Raw genomic sequence first — 13,154 nt, 5'->3', positions numbered from 1 at the left:
ATTGCAACCAGTTGATTAGCACAGCACTTTAGTACTTGGCCAGCTATCCTGCCTGGGAAATAAGCTTTTCAAGGGTTCACCTACCTGAAGGCTGCTTATACATTAGCCTCAGAGACTGAAATCACAGGATCATCGGGGATGTGGGAGTTTACAATGGCTCCTCCATGTTTAAATGGTCAAGCTAGCATAGAAGGCATTGAGCTCATCAGGAAGCAAGACCCTGGCGTCATCTATATTTCTTGATTTTACTTTATAGAAGGTGATAGCATTCAAGTATTGCCACAACTGTCGAGCATCCTTTGTGATTCAAGTTTAATTTGGGATTGTCACTTTGCTTATGAGATGGCTTTCTGGAGATCATACTGGACTTCTTGTAACCTTCTTGGTCACCAGACTTGAATGCCTTTGATCTAGCCCTCAGCAGATCATGGCTTCTGGTTGGGGAAGACACTGGATAATTTTGTGGGGACACACTAGTGTACAATTGGAAACCTCTGACAAGGGACAATGAGCTTGTCGAAATTTAGACTTTTCAATCTGTACAAAAAAGGACTTTTATTGCCTCAACTTTCACTAAAGAATTAATAACTGTTTTTTATAAAGTCCATGACACCCATGGTGGATTAATTCTGAACTACAAATGAGTCCTTGAACACGGCCCAGTCCACTGACTTGAAACAATCGCATAGCCACTCCTCTGCCTCCCTCGACCATCTATTTGTTGTTCTTATTTCTTGAGCCTTGCTCTTCAGCTTCTCTACCTGTATAAGGTGGGAGAAGGACAACCAAGTAGTCAGATTTCCCAAAATGCAGCCTGGGCATGGAACAGCAAGCATTCCTTATCTTCGTTTAACAGTGGTCTAGCGTGCTGGGACCTTTGGTGCTACAGGTTATATGCAGATGGTAATTGGGCAGGGATTTCTTCAGATAACTCTAGTTGAAGTCCCTGAATATGATTTAAAATGCAGCAGGATGGATGGACTCTTTCTTGTTTGTTGACGGCATCCTGCAGAATCTCAAGTGCTTGATTATAGTTGACCACTGGTGGTATGTAAACTCCGTTGAGGTTCACGGATGAGAACTTACTAAGGAAATAGAATGGATGGCATTTGATTGTTAGATGTTCAAGGTCTGGGAACATGGGTTTAACAAAACTGCCATATAGGAGCATCACTTAGAGTTTATCATGAAGCACATACAGCATCTTTAACTTTTACCTTTTCTGAATCAGCAATGCAGCTCATCCTTTGCCTTTTCTAAAAATCAGCAGCTCAGCGCATCCTTTGAATCAAGAGCCTTTAGGTCTGATCACCTTATCTGGAATGCTGGGAGGAAGCCATGTTTCAGTTAAACATAGAACACAATAATCTCTCATTTCACTTTGATACGGCAATCTTGCCCTCAGGTACTCCATGTTGTTCTCCAGTGACTGCACATTTGCTTGCAATATGCTGGGTGTAGGGGGACTCACTCCTCTGTATCATTGCCATAAGACATAGGGACATAATGAGGTCTACTCCACCATTTCATCATGGCTGATCCATTTTCCTCTCATTCCCATTCTCCTGGTTTCTCCCCTCAACCGTTCATATCCTGACTAATCAAGAACCTATCAACCTCTGCCTTATATGCACCCAGTCACCTGGACACCACAGCTGTCCGTGGCAATGAATTCCACAGGCTCACCACCTTATGGCTAAATAAATTCCTCCTCATCTCTGTTCTAAATGGATGTCCCTGCGTTTTGAGGCTGTCCTCTCTGGTCTAGACTCCCACACCAAAGTAAACATCTTATACATATCCACTTTATCTAGGCCTTTCAGCTTTCAATAATTTTCAATGAGATCCCCCATCAGACAGTACATGACAGAAACAAATGTACCTTTGCAAATTTTCCTAAGTGTAGAAATGCTGCTCTAGTCACTTTCTTTATGTGGGATTTAAAATTCAAATCTGAATCAAGGGTAACACTCAAGCTCGTTACTTCTGAATTTACAAGGAAAACCAAGTTCCCAATTTTGTCAAGAAGTTTATCCTTTTTGGCCTTAAGACCAACCAAAAGCATTTCCATTTTATATTCATTTACTTTCAGAAAATTATTGCTCATCCTTTTGTTTATTGCAGCCATACCAGAAGCCAGAGAAGACAGGATGTTATCACCATCAGGATCAACTGTGGTAGACAATTGTGTGTCATCTGCATAACTGTAGAAATCAATTTTATGCTTTCTAATGATTTCTGCTAAGGGGAGCATTTATAAAGAGAACAGCAGGGGACAAAGACAGCTTCCTTAAGAAACACCAAATGTATATGATATCTCTTAGAACATTGGTGTCCCAGAAAGACATAACATTTTTTCTCTAAGATATATGAGCGAAACCAATTCAGGGGTACTATCAGAGAGGCCAACTCCCTTCTCAAGGCAATCTAGGAGAATCATATGACCAATTTTGCAGAAGGCAGCACTTCTAGAAGAATTAGATCTAGAAGAATTAGAACGAAGATCCTGTTGGCATCAGTGCTGAGACTCAAGTCATTGTCAATTTTGGTAAGAGTCATCTCCATGCTGTAGATTGTTCAAAAACCTGACTTAACCTTTCCTATATTATTGTTTTCATTTGGAAAATTGGTGAGTTGGTTGAAAATGACTTTCTCCGGAATCTTGCCCAGCAAGGCAAGATTTAATATAGACCTGTAATTAGCTTGTAGCTCACCATCAAGGTTTGGCTTTTTAAGTAAGGGTGAAAGATTAAAAGTTAAAGGTGCTCAGTTTCAGCAAATCTCCTCTCAGCTTTAGGTTACTATGCTTATTTTGAGTTTATTAAACTAGGAATGCTGTGGGATTGGAAATAAATATTTTAATGTTAGAGCTATAATGTGCTTGTGAGCCCAGCAGATGGCACTATTAGATTATGTTGCATTGAGGTGCTATGATAATGTGTTTGACAACAGAGGATTGCTGTTCCAAAAATTCACACTCAGATTACACATGATAAATTGCTATTCTAATGTAATTATAAAATCATAATGACAGAGACACCATGAAATAAAATAGCTCTCTTTATGAAGTGTTAGATATATAATCTATACTAATCAATTCATTTATTTAGAACATAAGGCAGGAGAATGGGGTTGTGAGGAATAATAAGTCAGCCATGATGGAATAGCAGAGCAGACTTGATAGGCTTAATGGCCTAATTCTGCTCCTACATCTTAGGGTCTTGTTTTGCCACCGGAATTTGTAGTGAGTCCATCTAAAACTTGGGAAAGCATAATTATATTGTAAATCTGTGCAGAATGATTCATTCATTAAACAGGCCAAGAAAATGAGTCAGTGGAGATGAAGCTCCCATTCCAGCAATACCTCCATCAATGTATGCTTAGTGGGACTACCTTGAATTTACAAACCAGAAATCCTTTTGGCTCCTAGGCAAAAGTTAAGGGATTTTTAATAGTCTTACTTTTACATTATTGGACTGATGTCACAATTGCAAGAATTAGTCACAACCTGAAACATTGTCCACTCCTTTACTTCTATAGGTGCTGCTTGACATGATGTATTCCTTCAACAGTCTATGTTTTTGCTCCATTTTCCAGGATATGCAGTCTTGTATGTCTCTAGAAAACATAAGGCTGATTTTCCTGAAACTTGGTTTCTCAGCCTTATTTCCTCAGGGAAATAAGCAAGTGTCCCTCAAAATAAAGTTCAGCAAAATGTTTGAAGAGTTGTTGGGGTGCAGAGTTTGATAAGTGTGAAATTGTTCTTGCTGTAAAGGACAACTGTTACAGTGGTGGGTGTTGTTGTTCCAGGTTTCCTGTCCTTTACTCTGCTCCTCACTGAGCAGCTCTGTGCACTCGGAAAAACAAATTGCTGCCTGACACACTGGGTTCCACCAGCAGCTTGTGTTTTGCTTATATTCCAGCAACATGAGTCTTTTGTGACAGTCTAGATGAAGAGTCTTGTTCTGAAACATCAACTGACCATTTCCCCGTATAGATGCTGCCTGCCCTACTTTGTTCCTCGAGCAGTTAAAATTAAAGTGGATAAATCCCCGGGACCTGACAGGGTGTTCCATCGGACCTTGAAGGAGACTAGTGTTGAAATTGCAGGGGCCCTGGCAGAAATATTTAAAATTTCGCTGTCTACAGGTGAGGTGCCGGAGGATTGGAGAGTGGCTCATGTTGTTCCGTTGTTTAAAAAAGGATCGAAAAGTAATCCGGGAAATTATAGGCCAGTAAGTTTAACGTCAGTAATAGGTAAGTTATTGGAGGGAGTACTAAGAGACAGAATCTACAAGCATTTGGATAGACAGGGACTTATTAGGGAGAGTCAACATGGCTTTGTGCGTGTTAGGTCATGTTTGACCAATACATTGGCGTTTTTTGAGGAGGTTACCAGGAAAGTGGATGAAGGGAAGGCAGTGGATATTGTCTACATGGACTTCAGTAAGGCCTTTGACAAGGTCCCACATGGGAGGTTAGTTAGGAAAATTCAGTCGCTAGGTATACCTGGAGAGGTGGTAAATTAGATTAGACATTGGCTCGATGGACGAACCCAAAGAGTGGTGGTAGAGAATTGCTACTCCGAGTGGAGGCCTGTGACTAGTGGTGTGCCACAGGGATCAGTGCTGGGTCCATTGTTATTTGTCATCTATATCAATGATCTGGATGATAATGTGGTAAATTGGATCAGCAAATTTGCAAATTTACAAAGATTGGAGGTGTAGTAGACCGTAAGGAAGGTTTTCAGAGCCTGCAGAGGGACTTGGACCAGCTGGAAAAATGGGCTGAAAAATGGCAGATGGAGTTTAATACAGACAAGTGTGAGGTATTGCACGTTGGAAGGACAAACCATGGTAGAACATACAGGGTTAATGTTAAGGCACTGAGGAGTGCAGTGGAACAGAGGGATCTGGGAATACAGATACAAAATTCCCTAAAATTAGCGTCACAGGTAGATAGGGTGGTAAAGAGAGCTTTTGATACATTGGCCTTTATTAATCAAAGTATTGAGTATAAGAGCTGGAATGTTATGATGAGGTTGTATAAGGCATTGGTGAGGCCGAATCTGGAGTATTGTGTTCAGTTTTGGTCATCAAATTACAGGAAGGATATAAATAAGGTTGAAAGAGTGCAGAGAAGGTTTACAAAGATGTTGCCGGGACTTGAGAAACTCAGTTACAGAGAAGGGTTGAATAGGTTAGGACTTTATTCCCTGGAGCGTAGAAGAATGAGGGGAGATTTGATAGAGGTATATAAAATTATGATGGGTATAGATAGAGTGAATGCAAGCAGGCTTTTTCCACTGAGGCAAGGGGAGAAAAAAACCAGAGGACATGGGTTAAGGGTGAGAGGGGAAAAGTTTAAAGGGAACATTAGGGGGGGCTTCTTCACACAGAGAGTGGTGGGAGTATGGAATGAGCTGCCAGACGAGGTGGTATATGCGGGTTCTTTTTTAATATTTAAGAATAAATTGGACAGATACATGGATGGAAGGTGTATGGAGGGATATGGTCCGTCTGCAGGTCAGTGGGACTAGGCAGAAAATGGTTCGGCACAGCCAAGAAGGGCCAAAAAGCCTGTTTCTGTGATGTAGTTTCTATGGTTACTTTGTTTGACCTCAGTTCATTTTTTTGCTCCAGCTTCTAGCATCTACAGTTTCTTATCAGAAATTTGGTCTGTTGACTCTAGTAGATTAGGTTAGACACTTTAGTAGATGAATTGGACACTTGACCTCACAGTCTACATTATGATCTTGTACCTTCACACACAACGCACACAACACGCTGGAGGAACTCAGCAGGTCGGGCAACATCCGTGGAAACGAACAGTCAACGTTTCCGGCCGAGGCCCTTTGTCAGGATCTTGTACCTTTCTGTTAACCTGCACTGCACTTCCTCATTTGCTGTTACACTTTATTCTGCATTGTTATTGTTTACCTTGTTCTACTTCAATGCACTGTGCAATGATTTGACTTATCTGAACAGTATGCAAGGAGAGTTTTTCTCTGAATCTCAGTATATGTGACAATAATACACCAAATCCAATTCCCATTCCATTGAAGCACTGGAGCAGAAAGGTCCCACTATGTGTGACTTACATTGTAGTGTCTATTAATTCTCATGGTGCTGATCTGTGCAGAAGGTGCCCTTTGACCATTATTCTGTTTCCATGGTTTTTGGCATCATTGCCAATACCAATATTTGTTGTCCTTGCCTGCTCAGCCTCATCAGAAGAGTTATTTAGAATAACATTGCTGGGTCTGGAGGCACATGTGGAAAAATTAGAATGAGTAAGGGTGACAGATTCCATAACCAGTTGGACATAAGTGAACTAGGTAGGCTTTTACAATGATCTAGTCATTTCATTGTTGCCACAAGCTTTTTATTCCAGATCTGTGTAATCTTCACATGGTGCAGTGCCTTCGGTCTTTTAGGAATTGATTGGAAGGTGAATGTTGGCCTTCTGTTTATGGACACTAGGATCAGTTTCTATTTTTAAGCTCCCTGAGGAATGAGAGGTGAGTAGAAATACAAATGATTTGATATCAATTTTAGCTTGAAGAATGTTACCTGTCCTTCAGCTAAGTACTTTTAGAGCCCTCCTGACTTAGCAGTAAAGTTCAATACATTCTGATAATGCTTCTGCTTTTTCTCATTTGCAACTTCTTTAAACCAATCCATTATTTATTTACCATTTCCCATTTGTTTTGCACCAGTACCTCTTGACTTTTAATCTTACCTGCCTGCCACACAATAACAGACATGGCATAGAAACCAGTTTTATTGAAATGGAATGTGGGCTTCAATGTGTTGTACTCTATTTACATATTTTACTAAATTTATCAGTTTTAAAAGAATGTGTTTCAGCACACAATAGGCTCAGTTCCAATCACAATTGTGTTGTTGATTCCAGTGAGTTTTATTTTTACTCAGGTATCTTCTGTATTTCAAAAACAAAATACCGGAAATCTGAAATAAAAACAGAAAATGCCGTAAATAGCAGGTTTGAAAACACGTTGCGAGAACAAGATGTTAATATTTCTGGACAATAAATTGCCATGCAAAATCCTCCTCTCTTGCCACCATTCAGAGCCCCAAACAGTCCTTCCAGGTGAGGCAACACTTCACTTGTGAGTCTGTTGGGGTCATCTATTGCATCCGGTGCTCCCGGTGCAGCCTCCTCTACATCGGTGAAACCCGACGCAGATCAGGGGACCGCTTTGTCGAGCACCTCCACTCTGTCGATCACCTCCGCTCCGTCCGCCACAACAGAAAGGATCTCCCAGTAGACACCCACATCAACTCTGCTTCCCACTCCCATTCAGATATGTCCATACATGGCCTCCTCTACTGCCATGATGAGGCTAAACTCAGGTTGGAGGAGCAACACCTCATATACCGTCCAGGTAGTCTCCAGCCCCTTGGTGTGAGCATAGAATTCTCCAACTTCTGGTAATTCCCTCCTCCTCCCTTCCCCTATCCCTATGTCACTCTACCCCCTCCCCCAGCTGCCTACCACCACCCTCTTGGTTCCGCCTCCTTCTACTACCCATTGTGTTTTCCCGTATTCTTTCTTCACCTTTCCTGCCTATTACCTCCCTGCTTCCCCTTCCCCACCCCTTTATCTTTCCCCTTACTAGTTTTTCACCTGGAACCTACCAGCCTTCTCCTTTCCACCCTCCCCCCACCTTCTTTATAGGGCCTCTGTCCCTTCCCTCTACAGTCCTGACGAAGGGTTCCGGCCCGAAACGTCGACCGATCTTTTCCACGGATGCTGCCCGACCTGCTGAGTTCCTCCAGCATTTTGTGAGTGATGCTGGAAATATCCAGTTTGAGCCAGAGGTACTGGTGAGGTGATCATATTTGCTGTCATGCTGAGAAAGGACAGTAGGCCTATGTGTTCTAGAGAGACCCTCCAACCTATTGACTATGATCATCAATTAGGGATCTTGCAGTATTGCATCTACATTTATGCCTCATCTTTCCTGGCTTTGAATTTATTTTCAACCTCCCCTCACTCACTAATTACGATCCTGGAGGATATCCTGACCCCTTCTGGAAAGGGCATGTTTCTCCTTGACTAAAGCCTCCAAATATGTTTGAAAATCTGGGTGTCAACACTTGGATATGACTTCCTATTGTTTCCTTCATACTCTCATCTTCACCACTTCCAATCTTTTCCATCTGCAATGAAAGGTAGTGTCAGTCCTTCAGGGTAACTATTATATATTTCTTCTATGGAATTTAATCTATTTATCATTTATCAGTACGTAACCCTCGGTTCGGCTAGCGGCTTAATCCAGGGGATAATAGCCCCCGGCCTGGCCAAACTTAGGAAATCTCGTTTGGGTGGATGCTGCGCGATGTGTCCCCTGTTACAAATCAGTACCATGAAATAACAAACAGTACACAATATGCGATTAAATGATTGAACTTTATAATTCTTCATTTGTCTATAAGGTTAGTAAAGAAACAAAAAAAAGGCCCATTTTCATGAAACAGTCTAATGTGCAAACGTTGGAGCTCACAGTGTCGTCCATTCATTCCCATTGACCTCCTCTGAGCGTAGCCAACCCTTGGACCCTTGGACCCTTGGACCCTCTCTCCTCAGTCCACTCCGTCCGGCAGTATACCAACTCTCTCCATTCGCGTCCTCTCTCTTCATTGCTGCCCGACAAAAGACTGTAAAATTCCTCTCCCAGACACACAAGAAAGAACAACATCCTGCTCATTGGCTAACATGCCCTGTTATCTCTAGTCATAACCCAAACATTGCTGCTACAGAGAGACCATTACCTTAGAGTTAGCAGTGAAACATTACTGAGGCCATTATATTAGCAATGAAACCTTACAGTGCGTTACACTCTCCCCCCACCAAATTTAGTCATGTCCTCATGACGTTGAGATAATTCGCCAAACCTTCCTGCAAAACACAAGTCCAATCCAAGTGTACAAGGTAGTGACATAGCTCCCCAAAGCAGTAGTTGTCACACTCTGTTCCCCTGGAGCTACGTAGGCCAGCCTATCCGGTGGTCGCCTAATTCTCTGAGACCTCTGTACCCCCTCACCTAACTCTTCAGGTTCAGATACTGCTGGAGATACTTCTGGTCTACCTGGCGAGGCCTCCCCCAACCTATCACTTGTGCCCACCTGCATCTCGGAGCCCTCTGTCCCGTGACCAAGCCCCGCTCCATCCCTTGCAGGGTCCCACTGCAACGCAGGCTGTACACAAATAGCCACCCCCCCCCCCCAACTTCACCTGACTCTCAGTGGGAGAAGGGCTTGAAGTCTCTTCCTCAATCATTGGGGAGTTAGCAAAAGGCAGCATATACCACACATCCGGGTCCTCATCCTCTGAATGAGTATCCCCCTCAGGAGTGGGGGTTGGCCTAACCTTTCTTGCTGTGGGCCCTGCATTCCCCCCCCCCCCCACTTCTGCAGAGTCCTCTTACTAGGTGTCGGCTTCAAGTCAGGATCTGGGTCTACCTGCACCTCTTGTCCCAAGGGCAACAGATGGTTCCGATGGAGAATCTTGACAGGTCCATTCCCATCCTCTGGTTTCACCCGCAAAACTGGTAGGTGTGGCATCTGACTCCCCACCATATAGGGCTTAGTCACCCAGTGGTCAGCCAAATTATGTTTCCCAGGTAGCCCCAAATTCCTTAAGAGGACCCGGTCTCCCTGCAGGAGCTGGGAGAACCTCACCTTTTGATCATACCTCCTATTTCTTTGATTCTACTTGGCAGCCACGACTGCAGCTAATTCATAAGCCCTTCTCAGCTCACTTCTCATTTCAGACACATACTTCAGATAAGTTTTCAGTGGTAAGTCACCCTCGTCAGTCCCAAAACAAAGGTCAATGGGCAACCTCGCCTCGCGCCCAAACATCGGATGGTATGACGAGTACCTGGTAGCTTCATTTCAGGTACAGTAGTAACTGTGGACCAGATGCCCAATATGTTGACTCCACCTGCTCTTCTTGCTGATCTCCAAGGTCCCTAGCATCTCTGGTAAGAACCGATTAAACCTCTCGGGTTGGCGATCACTCTGCAGATGATAGGGCATGGTCCTCGACTTCTCAACTCCAAGCATGCCCAGTAACTCATGAATGAGTCTGCTCTTGAAATTCTGTCCCGGATCACTATGTATCTTCCTGAGAAGGCCATAATAAATGAAATACTTCTCCCATAACACTTTTGCAACCATAGGCACCCTCCAGTCCTTGGAAGGGATAGGCTATGCATATCTGGTGTAGTGGTGAGTGATGACTAAGATATTCGCCGTGTTGCTGGCTTCGGGTTCTATTGATAGGAAAACCATATACACCAGGTCCAGGGGTCCTGCACTCCGCAAGTGGAACAAGGGAGCTGCCCGCGTAGGCAGTGTCTTCCACTGTAAGCATAGATTGCATGACTTGCAGTATTCTTCGACCTCTGACTTCATTCAGGGCCAGTAAAACCGGTCTCTGAGCAATCCATAGGTCTTTTCAACCCCTAAATCTCCAGAATCATCATGAACTGACTTCAACACAATCCTCTGATACTTCTCTGGCAGAATTAGCTGGCAACACTGAGGTGAGTCCGGGGGTGATGTGACCTGGTATAGGATCTGGTTCTGCAACTCCAACTGAGGCCATTCTCTCAGTAATGGAGGCACCGCCGTGTGTTTTGTCTTCTCTGCCTGGGCCATGTCTCCCTTTGCGACTGCTGACTAAGAGATACTGATAGCCGGGTTATCTCACTGAGCAGCTGCTTCTTCCCCAGAACTCAATTCCGGCAGCTGATTTGTCTTCAGAACAGTCAGGTTACAGTAAACTGGGGGAAGGGCATCATCAGAAGCTCCCAATTGATCCACCGCTCAATCCTGCCCCTCCTTTCCCTCTGCCTTCATGGTGATGGCAAACTGACACATAGCTTTCTCCCCCAGGGCGGGAATGTTCTCCCATTCCTCATCCCTGATCAGTCACTCATGCACCCCTTGGGACAAAGCATCAGCATCAATGTTCCGGCTTCCCGGCTGGTACTTCAGGCTGAAATCATAGGCAGACAACGCCGCCAACCACCGATGGCCTGTGGCATCCAGTTTCACCAAGGTCATTATATTACATTAGGGGGTTGTTGTCCGTCCTCACCTCAAACTTGGCCCCATAGAGGTAGTCACTCAACTTATCCACCACCACCCTTTTCAATGCCGGAAATTCCAATTTGTGCGTGGTATAGTTTTTCTTGGAGGGCGACAGACTACGGCTGACAAACGCAATGGACCTCAACCTGGTGCCCTGATTCTGATACAGGACACCCACTAACCCCTCTCAGCTGGCATCCGTGTGCAGTACGTAGGGCAATCGGGGGTCATCAACTCCTTCAGCGACTGAAAGGGGTGACTCACTTTTGCGTAGCCTTTCACGAACCTCCGATAGTAACCACAGAACACAAGGAACAAGTGCAGAGCGCTCACAGTCTGGGGTCTTGGCCAAGTGGTTACCGCCTCTGTCTTAGCTGGATCTATAGCTACTCCATCCCATCAGACTATGTGCCCAACATAGCTAACAGACGTTTGGCAGAACTGGCACTTGTCCAGGGAATGTTTTAACCCTTCAGCTTTCAGGTGGCTCTGCATCTTCATGAGCCTCGCTTCATGTTCTTCCAAGGTGGATCCAAACACTATGAAGTCATCCAGATACACCAATACCTCAAGCAAGTTGATATCCCCCATCGTCTTCTCTATGACCTGCTGGAAGGTTGCAAGGGCTCCCAGATGCCCTGGGACATCCTTTTGAACTGGAAAAATCCCAAGGGACATATAAATGCCGTCTTCTCTTTGTCAGCCTCACTCATGGGGTTCTGGTAATATCCACTCTTCAAGTCCAGCACACTGAACCACTTTGCACGACTCAGGCAGGCCAGCATGTCTTCAATCCTTGGGACCTATACTGGTCAGGAACAGTGCACCTGTTCAGAGTCCTATAATCCACACACATCCGTACCTTCCCATTCTTCTTTCGGGCCACTACTACTGGGGACGAATAGGGGCTTCAGGACTCGGTGATGATCCTAGCTTCCTTCAACTTACACAAATGCTGCCCAACGTCCTCCACCTCTGCAGGGCCCAGTTGCTGTGACCGTTCTCTGAGCGGGGTATCCTCAGTCACCCAGATAGTGTGATGTGTGCTCTTGGAAGAACCCACATCAAACTTGTCAGTGGAAAAGACATCTTCCAGCTTCAAAACCTTCTCTACCAATTTCCTCTTCCAACCCGCAGGAACCGGGGAGTCCCCAAAGTTGAATGACTCAGCGGTCAACTTCCCCCCTTTTTCCAATAGTTTCTCCCTGGCTTGTCTCACAGGGACACTGGACATTAGTGTCACCAGGAACAAATACGCCAGGGTCATCCCCCGCTTGAAGGTGACCTCCCTCTTCGTAGTTTTCCTCACAATCACTGCCATCCTGCTCACCTGTACCACTGAGGGCTTCTGCAGCTTGGGCCTCACCAGTACCCCAGCAGGAAATCCTGACTCCCCCTCGTGGTCTTCCAGAGAGTCCACTAAGATGGCCTCACCCTCAGGCACTTCGGGAAATTTGGGGGTCCCCATCACTCTTGTTACTTCCCTGGGCAGGACCATCATTGGTTTCGACCGGGTGAACCACACAGTCCCTCGTCTAAATTCGGTATCTGGCCCAATGCAACCACACACTTCCTCAAAAGCAGCTTGAAGTACTGGGTGCATGGACAATGTTCCTAGAAAGCTCTCGCCAGCCATTCTATCAAACCTCCACCCACAATCGCAACTTTAACAGTACTTAATAGGTGAATTAACAATTCATCCGGAGTACGAGTATCTACCCCACTGGTTCAATGCTCAGGGTAATCACACAGCATCCAACAAAATCAATCCCGGAACGTTGCCCCCACAATTGTAACCCTCAGTTCAGCTAGCGGCTTAATCTACGGGACAATAGCCCCCGGCCCAGCCAAGCTTAAGAAATCTCAGTACCATGAAATTACAAACAGTACACAATATGCGATTAAACGATTGAGCTTTATAATTCTTAATTTGACTACATGGTTAGTAAAGGAACAAAAAAAACAAAAGGGCCCATTCTCATGAAACAGTCTATTGCGCAAATGTTGGAGCTCACAGTGTCGTCCATT

General features: G+C 44.6%; 1 long non-coding RNA gene across 2 annotated transcripts in view; it reads left to right on the top strand.

Moving 5' to 3' along the window:
• Positions 1–6,268: 6,268 nt before the first annotated feature.
• The window catches only part of LOC134355541 (uncharacterized), a 44,492-nt gene continuing 37,606 nt past the window's right edge, over positions 6,269–13,154 (top strand). For both annotated transcript variants that reach the window (XR_010020116.1, XR_010020115.1), the window contains exon 1: positions 6,269–6,520. This is a non-coding gene — a long non-coding RNA (uncharacterized LOC134355541). The remainder of the gene's footprint in view (positions 6,521–13,154) is intronic.

Source organism: Mobula hypostoma, chromosome 13 (assembly GCF_963921235.1).
Source record: "Mobula hypostoma chromosome 13, sMobHyp1.1, whole genome shotgun sequence".
Classification (NCBI taxonomy): Eukaryota; Metazoa; Chordata; class Chondrichthyes; order Myliobatiformes; family Myliobatidae; genus Mobula; species Mobula hypostoma.
The sequence above is the reverse complement of the archived record's forward strand: the minus strand, read 5'-3'. Positions and strand labels throughout refer to the sequence as shown.